The sequence below is a fragment of the Zingiber officinale genome, chromosome 5A (genome assembly GCF_018446385.1).
Source record: "Zingiber officinale cultivar Zhangliang chromosome 5A, Zo_v1.1, whole genome shotgun sequence".
NCBI classification, from domain to species: Eukaryota; Viridiplantae; Streptophyta; class Magnoliopsida; order Zingiberales; family Zingiberaceae; genus Zingiber; species Zingiber officinale.
In genome coordinates, this window is record NC_055994.1 from 68804396 (window position 1) to 68820090 (window position 15695).

Below are 15695 nucleotides of genomic sequence, written 5' to 3' on the forward strand. Positions count from 1 at the left end.
AACTGCCTTTATGTCCTCTATCTCCTTTGATGTCTACGGAGACATTTCTTTTGATAAAGATACTCCATGCCTGAAAGGTAGAAAGCCTTTCTTGGAGTCATGTATGTTAAAACAAGCTAGGATAGTATGAAGCTCGAGATAAGCACAACATTCTTTTCTAGTGATCCCTTTGATCCCCAGAATATGTGCGCATTCTCCCAAGTCCTTCATATCGAATTGCTTGGACAACCATACCCTTACTTCCAACAACACTTTGATATTGTTTCCAACTACCAAAAATTCCATCTACGTATAGTACAAGAAATACCACCACGTTTCCATCACACTTCTTGTATACACAAGACTCATCCGGATACTGAATAAATCCATAGATCTGGATTACTTCATTAAACCGGATGTTCCAAGACCTTGAAGCTTTGCTTCAGTCCATAAATAGATCGATTGAGCTTACATACTAGATACTCTTTGTAATTTTTAATGAACCCCTCTGGTTGCTTTATTTGGATGCTTTCTTCAAGACTTCCATTAAGGAAAGCTGTCTTGACATCCACTTGCCAAATCTCATAATCCATATGAGCAATAATAGATAAAAGAATCTGGATAGACTTAAGCATGACTACTGGTAAAAGGTTTCCTCGTAATTGATATCCTTTTTCAACAAGCCTTGCTTTAAAAGTTTCCACCTTCCCATCTGTCCTTCTTTTTCTATTGTAGACCTAATGGTTTTTACATCATTTGGTGATTCTACAAGCTCCCAAACTTTATTAGAATACATATATTCTAATTCTGTATTCATTTCTCTTTGTAAAGATGTTGCATCTTTATCTTGGAGTGCTTCATCATATGTTCGGGGATTAGGTTCATGTTCACCAGAGATCAAGTCCAAAGACTCTCCCAAAACATAAATCTTTCAGGTTGCCTAACAACCCTCCCACTATGACGAGGCATATTGTGCAATTATGTATCATTTGTGATATGTGTTACAGTTTCTTGTTATATTTCATCTTGTACAGTTGGTACTAGATTAGACGTGTCCTTTATTATTTCCTTAAGAACAAATTTGCTTATGGGCTTGTGGTTTATTACATAGTCCTCTTCTAAAAATCGAGCATTGGTGCTTACAATGACTTTCTGATTTTTAAGAACTATAAACCTCCTTTCATTTCTCTAGGATAACCCACAAACAAGTGAACTCCTGTCCAACTTATCAGTGTCTCCCTTCATCACATGTGCTGGACTACCCCAAATCCGAATATGCTTTAGACTAGGCTTACGCCCATTCTACAATTCTATGGGAATAGAGGGTTCTGACTTTAGAAGGTACTATGTTCACTTCCGTTTCCAGAGTATATCCTCAAAACGAATTTGGTAATCATTGATCTAACTATTTCCATAAGAGTCATATTCCTTCATTCTACTACACCATTCTATTGGGGTGTACCAGGTGCAGTCATTTGGGATTGAATCCCAACTTCTGATAAGTGACTCCTAAACTCTCATAAGAGGTACTTGCCACTACGATCTCACCATAGTGTTTTGATACTTTTACCTTGATGTTTCTCCACATTAGCCTTGTACTCTTTGAACTTATCAAAGCACTTAGACTTGCGACACATCAAGTAAATATACCTGTATCTCGAATAGTTGTCTATAAAAGAGACAAAATATTTGAAACCACCTCTTGCCTGGATAGTCATAGGTCCACACAAATCAGAATGAACCAATTCCAATACATCTTTGGCTCTATACCCCTTAGACTTAAAAAACCTCTTGGTCATTTTTCCTTCCAAGTAAGACTCGTAGGTTGGAAAGTTTTTCACCACCAATGAACCCAAAGGTTCATTGGCTATTATCCTTTGAATCCTACTCAAGTCAATATGACCTAGCCTTAGATGCCAAAGATATGATTGGTTCATCTCCGAAGGTTGCTTTCTCTTAGAGTTAGAAGATGTGTTATTAATTTCCATTTGTTGCATCGTGGGAGTTATTGGATTATAAATTGTCAACCAACATACCAGAACAGATAACTTCCCTATTATTCTTGATAATAACTTTGTTATCAAAAGAGACAGAATATCAAGTTCTTTGATAGTTTAGAAACCGAAATCAAATTCTTTCTAAACTTGGTACGTAAAGACAATTTCTTAAAATCCATATTTTATTCCTATCAGAGGATAAACATCTCCCACTGCAATAGCTGCTACGTCTGCAGTAGTGCCCATGTAGACAGTGTTTTCCCTTTCATATAGTTGTCGAGTTTCCTGGAACCCTGCAATGAATTGCAAACATGATTAGTGGCTCCTCGTATCTACACACCAGGTATCAGTAGATAACACCACTAAACATGTTTCAACAACTAATTAATAAAATACACCTATATTGTTCTCATTTCTGAGAGGACAGTCCACCTTAGAGTCCAAGTTTTGTTTCCAATCATAATTGGGACTACTAAGTTTATTCTATACTATAACAGCTAGGGGATTGACTAACATTTGAAATCCTAAGAATCACAAAAATATTTGGTCAAGACCAACACCTTAAAATCCCTGTGAATTTTGTATGCCACGATAATGTGAGCGTATACAAAATCAAAGAGGAGATTTTGTCCATTAATTTTATTATCTCGTCAACCTAACTTTATGATAAATAAAATTAATAGTTGGTCTATCTCCGATCAAATATTTGGTCAAAACTTTGAATTTAAAATAATATTGATTCCTAAAAAAAATATCATTTAAATTCACCAACACCTCAAACACCGTGAATTTTGCATGCCACGATAGTGTGGACGTATACAAAATCAAACATTTGTAAGAGGAGGGTTTTACTCATTAATAACCTTGTCAACCTATCTTTATGACAAATAAAATTACCTCAAACACCGTGAATTTTGTATGCCACGATAGTGTGGACGTATACAAATCCAAACATTTGTAAGAGGGGTTTTACCCATTAATTTTATTATCTTGTCAACCTGACAAATAAAATTACCTCAAACACCATGAATTTTGTATGTCACGATAGTGTGGACGTATACAAAATCTCAACATTTGTAAGATGGGGTTTTAATTTTATTATCTTGTCATCCTATCTTTATGACAAATTAATAGTTGATTTTTCTTTGGCTACACAAATAATAGCAGTGACTCCGATGGGGAGGATACTATTAAATGTGCCTAAGTGTATACCATTACTTGATACTTAGTCCATTAAATAAGATTATTCCCCTTCCGATGGGGAAGATCACACGCTCCTAATTAATTTCCTATAATAATCCAAAATGGAAGTTTGATCTAGTGATCCGCAAACAAACTCATCCGATATGGAGGAAGGCACTCAGAGCCAACGCGCAAGTTTGTTTGCATCACTTACAAACCAGTAATGGAGACCGTGAAATTTATTTTAAAAATTCATCTCCCACTTAGTTATTTAAGGTGAGGAATTTTAACCTAGCAAGCACACATCACACACATCACAGTAAATAAAAGCAATAAATATGGAAATTAATTTTCCAACTATTATGACCTTTTCCATCACTATCCTTCGTGTGTTGCCAGCCCTAGGTTTCATGTCGTCGGGTCCATCGAGCTTCCTTTTCCGCTGCGCCTCTGGTCCTTCAATAGCACCACGCCTTGCAAGGATACGATCTGCGACAGAAAAAATAAAATTTTACATACATCGATCCTATATTCCACAAGGGAATGTACATCAAGTCTAGATCCAACATAAATGTAAAGTCCTAGGGCTAATACAGCTCCTGCTGTATTAGTTAAATACAATCATGCACATACAATAAAATGCCCTTGACATGTCCAAGGGTCCAATCACACACAATAACCATAAGCTATAATAGTTGGAGCCTGCAACCATAGAGTTAGCATATCCTACTATTATCCTACCTAATTATGTATGACATGTGCATAATTAAACTGAAAACCAAACACACAGAGGCAAACCCTAGCTCTGATACCAATTGTTGGTTGGTCCTAGGAAGATCGTACCGGCTCCACTGTACAAAAATTTTATACAAGTGTGAAACCTTTCCTAAACAACCTATTGTGTTCTTTAGAAATTAAATTAGGAATCACAAACAGAATTAACATTATAGATTTCAAATTTAACTTATCTGTTCTTAATGGTTTAGATTTGGATCGCAAATGATGCTTAATATTATTGATCCAAATCCACCTTTGTTATAAATTTAATTAAATATTAATTTCCAAAATTAGCTTCCAGGATTGCATGGTGAGGCACTAGTCCTTCTTGGGCATGAGATCATCCACCACCGCCTAGACAAAGCCTTTTAAGGAAATCTAATATTTAATTTCCTTATATAACTCTAGGTTTAACCAAAAGGAACAATCGAATCACAAATTTGAAAAACAAAAAAAACACAAACTCGGATCTCAAATTCGAAAATCTAGAATCATATGCCTCTTGTGTTTGGAATTCATACAAAGAAAAAACTAGCATGATGCGGAAAATAATTACTAGTTATACCTTTCTTTGTATGCAACGACCTCTTGATCTTCTACCGTATTCCTCTTCTTATCTCGGACGTTGTGTGGGAAACAATCTACCGAGATGAGAACAACCCAAGCCCTTCTTCTTCCTCACCAAGTTTCAGCCACCAAGACTCCTCCAAGGATGTAGAGGTTCGGCCACCACCACCAAGCTCCAAGGGATGCAAGAAACAAAACCTCCTTTCTCTCCTTCTTCTCCTAGCTAGAACTGGCCACCAACAAGTGCTCCAAGAGAGGGATGAAAATCGACCACTAAGGAAGAAGAGAAGAGGAGAAGAAGAAGCTCTAGGGCCGACCACCACCAAGGAAGAGAGGGAGGAAAATAGAATAGAGATGTTAGCCATGAAGACACCCCAACCTCCTCTTTTATAATCCTTGGTCTTGGCAAATAAGGAAAATTTAAATAAAAACTTCCTTATTGCTTTTCCATGAAAAGAAAATTTTAATTAATTAAAAAATAATTTCCTTTTCATGAATCAAGTGGTCGGCCACCTCATAGCTCCTAAGCAAAGAAAGTTTTAACACAAAATTAAAACTTCCTAATTTGTTTCCAGAAATTTTAAAATAAAAATTTCTCTAATAATTTTTCCCTTCAAGGTTGGTTATAAAAGGAATTTTATAAATTAAAATTTTCTTATTAAAACATGTGGATGATTTCCAAAAAGGAAAGTTATCTTTAAAATTAAAATCTCCTTACAATCTACAAATAAGGAAAGATATCAAATCTTTTCTTAATCTTTTGTAGAAACTCATAAAAGAGAATATTTAATTTTAAACTCTCTTTTTAAATCATGAACATGGTTACAAAAAAGGAAAGTTTTATCAAAATTAAAATCTTTCTTTCAATCTACAAATAAAGAAAGACATCAAATCTTTTCTTAATCTTTTGTAGAAAGCTATAAAAGGAAAGATTTAAATTTTAAACTCTCTTTTAAAACCATGGAATCCACATAAGAAAAATTTTAAAAATAAAATCCTTTTAATTTTATTGTGGCCGACCACCTAAGCTTGGACTCAAGGTAGGGCTGCCCACCACTTGGTTTATCCAAGGATTAACTTGGCTGACCCCTTGCTTGGGCTCCAAGAAAGGCTTGGCCGACCACCTTAGGATGGGTATAAAGGTGGACATAGGTGGGTATAATACTTTATAAATAAGAGGCTACGATAGGAACCGAGAGGAGGAATTAGTTTTGGTCTTCCGATGAAATTAAGCTTCTCGAGTTCACCCCGAACACCCAACTTAATTTCATCAATAATAATTCATACCACTAAAGAATTATTATTGAACTACCGCACCAATCCCAAATTACATTTTGGGCTCCTTCTTATTATGAGTGTGTTAGTTTCCCTGTGTTTAAGATGTCAGATGCCCACTAATTAATTGAGTTACTGTCAGCTCATTTTAATTAATGTCTTAGTCCAAGAGTAATACCACTCAACCTTATCGTCATGTCGGACTAAGTCCACCTACAGGGTTTAACATGACAATCCTTATGAGCTCATCTTGGGGACATTATCAACCTAGATTACTAGGACATAGTTTCCTTCTATAATCAATAACACACACTATAAGTAATATCATTTCCCAACTTATCGAACCTATTGATTTATCATGCTAAATCTCACCCTTTGATAAGTCAAAGAAATGAATACTAAATATATGTGCTTGTTATTATATTAGGATTAAGAGCACACGCTTCCATAATAACTAAGGTCTTGTTCTTTTATTAAGTCAGCATAAAGAGAACTTACCTTAAATGATCCTGCTCAATACACTCAGAGTGTACTAGTGTAATTTTATAGTTAAGATAAACTAATACCAAATTACACTATGACTATTCCAATGGTTTGTTCCTTTCCATTTTAGTCGTGAGCTACTGTTTATAATTTATAAAGAACCAATAACATGATCTTCTGTGTATGACACCATTCACCATGTTATCTATAATATAAATTAATTGAACAACTACGCTTAGCATATAAATGTAGACATTTGACCAATGTGATTCTTATTTCTAAATAAATGTTTATACAAAAAGCTAGGCTTTTAGTATACACTCTCACAGAAGCACTTAGCTTGATAGTCATAATTGCCAAATATATTTTATACGAGACCTCTGATGCTTGCATTATACTGTATGTGTTGGTGCAGATTGCGCTAAAAATCTAACTTAGGTTTTGATGAATGACAAAGTAAGTTAAGTTAAGCTTAATGTGATCTAACAATTTAACTAAGCGTGCAAGAGAAGTCCAGATAGGTCGACGGGCTGACCTGATATCTGGTAAGAAATTCAACTAGGTCGACAGGCTGACCGAATAGCTGTTATAAAGTCCAGATAGGTCGATGGGCGGATCGAATATCTAGCACGAAGTCTAACTTGGTCAACGGGCTGACCAGATAGCTGGCATGAAGTCCGGACAGGCCAATGGGCTGACCGGAGGTCTGGTAAAGTGGTAAATTAAGGTAAATCACTAGAGGAGAGTGACTTGATGAGGACGCGCCCCTGTTTGAGGGAACAGTAGGCGTCAATCCAACTTAGATCCATTTGAAAAATCTAAGTTGATATCCTCACTAAATTTTGGTCTCGAGAAGACAGAATCTAATTACTACTCTTGACTATAATTGTGCTAACACTTGTTTTACAGGGTAATATGAGTTTTATTGTCTTGGACTAACTTCATTTTATAGGAAATAAAAGCTACTAGAAAAGTTAGTCCGGGCACCCGAAAGGGATCCAGGCACCTGGAGTGGTCTGGGCACCCGGAAGCTGTCCAGGCGCCCGGAATGCCAAAAACCAATCTTGTAGCCAACATGAAGCACATTGATTGGATGGATGGCGTCACGGTCCAGGTGCCTGGAAGGGATTCAGGCAACCAGAACTACCTATATAAGCAGCCTTCCACCAGGAGCAAGATAACAACTTCTCTCTGTAATTGCTTTCTTGCGCGCTACTCCAAAGACGCTCCTGCGATGCTATGAAGCTTCTCCGACAACTTGCGACTCAATTTTTATTTTCCTTGTTGTCGGTAACTTATAGTTCTTGTACTTATTTTGTAACTCTTTTGCGAACTATTAGTGGATTGCCCAACGAAAGCACTCTCATGTGCGGGCCTTGGAGTAAGAGTCGACGAAGGCTCCGAACCAAGTAAAACTTGGTGTGTTAGCGTTGTTTTTGTTATTATTTTCCGCTGCATACTTTGACTCAATAATGATTTTTCAACGATCGCTATTCATCCCCTTCTAGCATTCTTTTCGATCCAACAAGTGGTATCAGAGCAGGTAACACTTTGATTTGATGCAACCACCAATCAAGCAAAGGGGGTGAAATTTTTTTTCTTATTTTCAATTTTAAGTTTTTCGACATAATCCAAATTGGTACAATTGCCTCTTTGGAAACATTTTCTTGTAGCAAACAAATCTAAATTGGTGCAACACTAATTTAGTCTTAATATTTTTATTTTTATACCACACCACTAATCCAAGACCAAAATTCTTGGGACCGTCTCTATTTTACTTTATTGTATGCAAGAACAATGGCCCAAAACAAGGGATACAATACTGTCCATCCTCCCCTCTTCAACGACGACGACTTCCCATACTAGAAGAAGTGAATGAAGGTCTATCTGAAGATCGACTTCAACCAGTGGTTCAGCATCATCAGAGGCTACAAGGCTCCAGTCGATAACGCCGGAATTCCGATGGACCTGGAACAGTGGAATCCAGAGATGAAGAAGAAAGCCCGAATAGATTTCAAGGCTCTCAACACCCTCCAGTGTGGATTAACAAAAGAAGAATTGAACTGTGTCAGCCCACACATAAATGAGAAGAAACTATGTAACAAGCTCATTGAATCGCACGAGGGAACTAGCAACGCGAAGGTAACCAAAAGAGACCTCTATCTCAATAAACTATTTAATATAAAAATGCCGGAAGGAGAGACTGCAAGTCAACTCCATGCGAGGATAAAGGACATCCTCAATGGACTCCACAACATCAACCACCAGATGGAGAACCATGACCTGATAAGGTATGCCCTTAAGACATTTCCTCAAAATGCACTATGGGTATCCATCATGGATGCTTACAAGATTTCAAAGAATCTTTCCAAATTAAAGTTAGATGAACTATTTTGTGAACTTAAACTCCATGAACAGACTAACTTAAAATAGGTCGAGAAAGGAATTGCCCTTTTTACAAGTTCCTCCAAAGACAAGTCAAGAACCAAACCTGAACCTGAAGGTGAGTCTGACCAAGACCTAGAAGACGAAGAATACCCGGTGAACTTGGTAAGAAAAATGTTCACTAGGAGAAAGAAGAACTTCAGCATAAATGACCTGTAGAAGATCAACTCCACCATTGATCCTAAAAACAAAAACGTGACCTGCTTCGGATGCAACAAGAAGGGGCACGTTAAGAACGAGTGCCCAAAGTTGAAGAATGACAAAGCCAAGAAGAAAGCACTCAAGGCGACGTGGGACAAATCATCTTCGGATGAATCAAACGCTGAAGAACAGAAGCACCGAAGTTACCTCATGCTGATGGCCTATGAGTCAGAATCAGAAGGTGAATCGGAAGATGGGTCCGAACCCGAATCGAGCAACGAGTCCGTACTCGTTTCCGAAGGTTTCGATAAGGTATACCTTAATTTAAGTAAAAGAATTTTCAAAATCATTGCATGCTTAAATAAAAAATTAGCCAAAAATGAAAATTAAAATAAAATGCGCCTTGAGGAAAATCAATACCTCTAGGAAAAAATAAAAAATTCTAATCCAAATCAAGTTGTAAAACTTGAGGAGGAAAACTTAACATTAAAAATTGAAATTAGCAAACTTAAAGGGCTGTTAGAAAATTTTACATCTAGATCTAAAAACTTGGATCTAATCCTTAAAAATCAAAAAGCTGTATACAATAAATCTGGGCTTGGATACAAGTCCAGTTTAACAAATAAAACATTCATATCACTCGTAACTCAAAATAAAACACAAACTAAAGCTTGGGTTCCAAAATCATGCCTAACCATGTAAGTAGGAATTAACCAATGTTATATACCCAAAAATAAAATATATTATGTAAAATCAAATAACTCAAATCAAAGTTCAAAACATAAAACTAAATCAACTAAACAAAAGACAAATCATAAAAGAACTATAGAACCAACTCAAACCCAAACTATCATCAAGTTTATTATAATTACAAAAGTAACCGACATAAACCCAAAACCAAAACTTAAGATATCCAGATCAATAATTCAGGGGAGGCTCCAAACTAGTTGGTACCTCCAAAAATAACCTATCCGGTAGGGTAATTAGGATTAGAGTAAAAAGGGACAAAAGTTTAACTTGACCTACGGTACTAGTGAAGTTTTGGATGATAGTAGGTTAGGAAAGCTCTGTCTATGCATGTCTAGGAAGATATGACTTCGAATTGGTGCATTAGACTTAGTGGAACTAACTGAAGCTACCCCTTATGAATCCTAGTTAGACTAAGATTTTGTACTAAGTTCAGTGGATGAGAGTATTTGGAAAACCTCGAAGGCATGGTTAATCTAATGATGTTCAGGTGACTCACCGTAGCTCAGAAGTTTATCAAAAAAATGCTTGTTTGTTGAACCCAAAGCAAAACCTGAATCTAACACAAAGTTAAATCAAACCCTGAAATTGAATCAAACTCATCTCACAAAATTATAGGATTCCCTAATTGAAAACATAGATCGGGTGAGATGACTAAGAAATTAAAACTTAAACTTAAAAATTAAATTAAACTTAAAATTTAAAATTAAAATTAAAATTTAAAATTAAATTAAAACTTAAAATTAAAAATTAAATTAAACTTAAAAATAAAAAATTAAATTAAAACTTAAAATTAAATAAAATTAAAAAAATTTAAAATTAAATTAAATTTTAAATTAAAAATTAAATTAAAACTTAAAATTAAAAATTAAATAAAATTAAAATTAAAACTTAAATTAAAAATTAAAATTAAATAAAACTTGAAATTAAATTAAACTTAAAATTAAAAATTAAATTAAAACTTAAAATTAAAACTTAAATTAAACTTAAACTTAAACTAAACTTAAAATTAAAAATTAAACTAAACTTAAAATTTAAAATTAATATAAACTTAAAATTAAAAATTAAATTAAACTTAAACTAAACTTAAAATTAAAAATAAAAATTAAATTAAACTTAAACTTAAATTTTTTTTTTAAAAAAACTTAAAATTAAAATTAAAACTTTTTAAAAAAATGAAATTAAATTAAAATTAATTGAAATTAACTTAAAATTAACTGATATTAAACTTCGTTTTTTAAAAAAAGAAAAAAAAAATCAGGGGCGGGCGCCCCTGGTATTCGACTCCGGGAGCCCGGAACATGCTCCGGGCGCCTCGCCCCGCAGCCCTACTCCAGGCGCTCGGACTTTGTCCGAGCGTGAGCCCTGTACTGCTAGTACTGACCCTAGGTTTCCTACTGAGGAACTTAGGATTATGTTTGCCACCACTTACTATATGCCTATATGGACTAGGTGTCTAGATAGACAGTTTTTTATGTGTTCATGTATTCCTGCTGTAGAGGTCATTGACTATTATAGTTTACAGCGTCTGGTTTACTCTATCAGTTCAGTTAACATAGATTTATGTGCTGAACTGTACAACAACCTAGTTAGAATAGATGACCTTACATACACCACTAGGGTAATCGGTACTGATATCACACTATCCCCTACTGTCATCCAGACCTTTCTAGAATTACGTCCATCTGCATGCACTTTTTAGTGCTATCCCCCTAGGAATCCACCATTTGGTAATCCATACTCACACATTAGACTTGATACGATCTATTCATCTTTTTTTTTTGGGGAGAGCGAGTATCCACAGTTACCCTATTTATGTCAATCTCCCTTACAATCCAGGACTATGTCCTTTATAGGGTCTTAGTCTCTTGCATTTTACCGTTGACCACTCATGATGTCGCAATGATGTGTCCCTTTCACTCATTTTTACTGTATGTCTTCTGTCATAGATTAGATATAGATATTAGTTTACATATTTTTCATGCCATTATTTACTCAGCTAGACTCATCACCAGCAGACGAGTTCACATGCCCTACTGTCACATCTTGACCGCATACATTGCCTCTTTAGATATTGATGTCACAGAGGTGATGTCAGAGCCCTGACTCAGTTTGACATGGTAGGATCTAGGAACTTTTCTTTAGGTGGTATTCATACAGATGATGAGGGTGTCTTGTCCTAGCGGAGGGGGCCTAGCACCAACTTGACCCGGACGTCGAGCCACAGCCAGATGCCGAGGGGGAGGAGGCAGGGGTGGAGCACTTTTTGGTGCTCCCCTGTAGCACATCCCGCCCCTCGCACTCTAGCCGACTGAGTTACCAGCCTTGAGTCAGTTGTGACTAGCCTTCGGCAGGATGCCACCGATCTTCGATGGGATATGCAGCAGGAGATTTCTGATCTTGGACGGGACATGCGGCAGGATGTCTCCGATCTTCAACAGGACCTATCTAGCTCTCGCGAGGATGACCAGACTCATCACACTGAGCTGATAGAGATGTTGTGCTCTCTGGGTTCTAGACCACCCTCCTTATCATCATAGTAGATTAGGTTACTATTCTCTACTTGTATTTGCGTTGATTATTGTACATTTTTTGACTTACTAATTATAGTCAATTTTTCTCAATTACAATTTGGAGTGTGCTTAATAGACTAGGACTCTTAATTTCAAAATTGCTTTAAAAAATTAGTTTTAAAACATTCTAGGGTAAAATTATTTTTTATTTTTCTCAATACTTCTCTTATTTTTAGAATTTTCAAAATTACTTTTAGCCTTAGTCTAGATCAAACCCTTAGCATGCTCCTATAGATCTAGGACTTGAGCATCTCACCAACACACTAGGAATACCTTATTTGTGTATTGCTAAACCTAGAAAGAGGTGAGATGCATAGGCAGATTGCTTGTACTTAAGATGCTTATATTAGTGCATCAATACAAGTCTGAGCGTTAAATATCAAACTAATAGTAATCAGGTTAAGTTTTTTAGCTTAGTCAAATACTAACTGGATAAATTAACTTAACCTGACTAACCAAGTGAAAACTGCTATCTTCTAATAGTTAGTAAGTAACTAATGGTTAGACAGTTAAGGATATTTTTTAGTTGTCTATTTTGAAATAATGTCAGGTTCGGGGGAGCATTAATAACTTAAAAATTATTTTGAAAATTGCTTCAAATTTTTTTCTAGCATTTTCAAAATTGTAAAGTTTGTAAACACTCCAACTTTATCACCCTTAGTGTTTTTAAATGATAGCTTTGTAAATCAGTTTGCCCACTATTTAAGTTTTTGAAATATTATTTTCAAAATATTTCTTGTTTTTATTTTGAAAAATAATTTTGAATTTTCTAACCTTAAAGTTATTTTTGCAAAAACCTTTCTTTAGAAAACCTTATGAAAAATTAGTAGATTTTGAAAACTAATTTTCTAATCTTTAAAGTTATTTTTACAAAAAACTTAGAATTATCAAATTTTTGTATCTTTTGGAAATTTTATATTTTGAAAACTTTGTAGATTTGGAAAATATTTCAAAATCACCTTATTTTTAGAAATCCTGACATAACATTTTTACTTTTAAAAATCACTTTATAAGAGATCTTTAAAGATTTTCTTCAAGTTAATTAACTTATTTTCTAAGCTGGTTTTAACTCTCCCAAGTAATCCTGAAAATTTTCTATTGTCAAAGTTTTTTTTGATTACTTTACTTAGCAAATTTTTTTTCCATGTATTGTCTATTCCTATTTTTTTTTTGATGAATGTCAAAGGGAGAAGGTTAAGTGGATTAAGTTAGCAAAATACCAAGTATAACATCAAAATAAGACTAACTTAAAAACCATGGCATTTATTTTTTTTCATATTATTTTTTCCTAACCTAACCTAGGTTATCATTGCATCAAAAAGGGGAAGATTGTTGGTGCAGGTTGCACTAATGGTCTAACTCAGGTTTTGATGAATGACAAAGTAAGTTAAGTTAGGCTTAATGGGATCTAACGATTTAACTAAGTGTGCAGGAAAAGTCTAGATAGGTCGACGGACAGACCTAATATCTAGCAAGAAATCTAGCTAGGTCGACGGGTTGACTGAATAGCTGGTACGAAGTCCAGATAGATTAATGAGCTGACTGGATATCTAGCATGAAGTCCAGCTTGGTCAACGGGTCGACAAGATAGCTGGCATGAAGTCCAGATAGGTCGACGGGTTGATCGGATATCTGGTAAGAAATCTAGCTAGGTCGATGGGTTGACTGAATAGCTGGTGCGAAATCTAGATAGGCCGACGAGCTGAATGGATATCTAACACGAAGTCCAGCTTGGTCAACGGGCCGACCAGATAGCTGGCATGAAGTTCAGGTTGATGGGTTGACCGGATATCTGGCAAAGCGGTAAGTTAAGTTAAGTTACTAGAGGAGAGTGACTTGGTGAGGACGCGTTCCCCGTTTGAGGGAACAGTAGGTGTTGATCTAACTTAGATCCATTTGAAAAATCTAAGTTAAAATCCTGACTAGATTCTGGTCTTGAGGAGACATAATCTAATTACTATTCTTGACTAAAATTGTGCTAACACTTGTTTTGTAGGGAAATATGAGTTTTATTGTCTTGGACTAACTTCATTTTGCAGGAAACAAAAGCTGCGGGAAAAGTTGGTCCGGGCGCTCGGAAGGGATTCGGGTGACTAGAGTGGTCTGGGCACTCGAAAGCGGTTAAGGTGCTTTGAATGCCAAAAATTAATCTTGTCGCCAGCGTGGAGCACATTGATTGGATGGCTGACATCACGGTCCAGACGCCCGGAAGGGATCCAGGCACCCGGAACTGCCTATATAAGTAGCCTTCCACCAGGATCAAGATAACAACTTCTCTCTGCAATTACTTTCTTGCGCACTACTCCAAAGACGCTCCTGCGATGCTGTGAAGCTTCTCCAACAACCTGCGACTCAGTTTTTATTTTTCTTGTTGTCGGTAACTTTATAGTTCTTGTACTTATTTTGTAACTCTTTTGCGAACTATTAATGGATTGTCCAACGAAAGCACTCTCACATGCGGGCCTTGGAGTAGGAGTCGACGAAGGCTCTGAATCAAGTAAAACTTGGTGTGTTAGCATTGTTTTCATTATTATTTTCCGCTGCGTACTTTGACTCGATAACGATTTTTCAACGATCTCTATTCACCCCCCTCTAGTGTTCTTTTCTATCCAACAATATGTCTAGGGCCCGATGTAACGCCCGAAAATTCTCAAAGTAATTTTAGAAATATTCTATGATTTTTTCTGGAATTTTAGAATATTTTTTTTATGGAATTTTTGGAGTAGCAGAAGTAGCAAAATTAAATAAAAATGTAAAATAGCCTAAGCGGGAATTGAACCCGAGACCTATTAGACTCTACGACTTATAGATGACTCTAGTAACCAAGGGGCCCCAGCAGGGGTGTGCTGAAAGGAATGGAGAACAATTATACTTAAGGTTTAGTAGGGGGTTTTTACCACTTAATATAAATAGGAAATTTAAGTGGGGAGTTATTATTTTTAATGACAACTTCTCATCTCCCTCAAACCCTCACCGCTGAACCCTCTTCTCCTCATCCTCTCGGCGCACAAGTCCAAGGAAAACCTAGGGTTCCACCCTAGGGCCATAGGAGCACCTTCCGGTGACAATTCTGGCACAAGAACGTTCCCCTCCCCGAGAAGGAAGCATAGACGCAAGAGGATCGCCGAAACGGTCATCTTCTCCAGAAACCTAGCGATCAGATTGTAAGAAAAATTAGCGCAGGATGTAAGTAACCCCTCACCTGCAGTATAAGTAGCTAATTGGATGTTTCCATGCCTTAGTTCGCATTTATGTTCTCAGTTTAGACATATGCAGAATTAGAGCACACAAAGTGCTCGATAAAATGCCTAGAATAGTTAAATGCTACAGTAAGCATTTTTAATTGCTCAGTTAAATGCCCTAGATGCATTTTAATTAGCAAATATTGCCTTGCTTCAGTGATATAGGACTACAATCCAATGGGTGGGCTCCCGCAGTCGCCTCTAGGTTCAGATAACCTAGCTCTAGGTTCAGATAACCTAGTAAAAGCAAGATATGATAAATCAGTTTATAAACAGTATTTTACTTT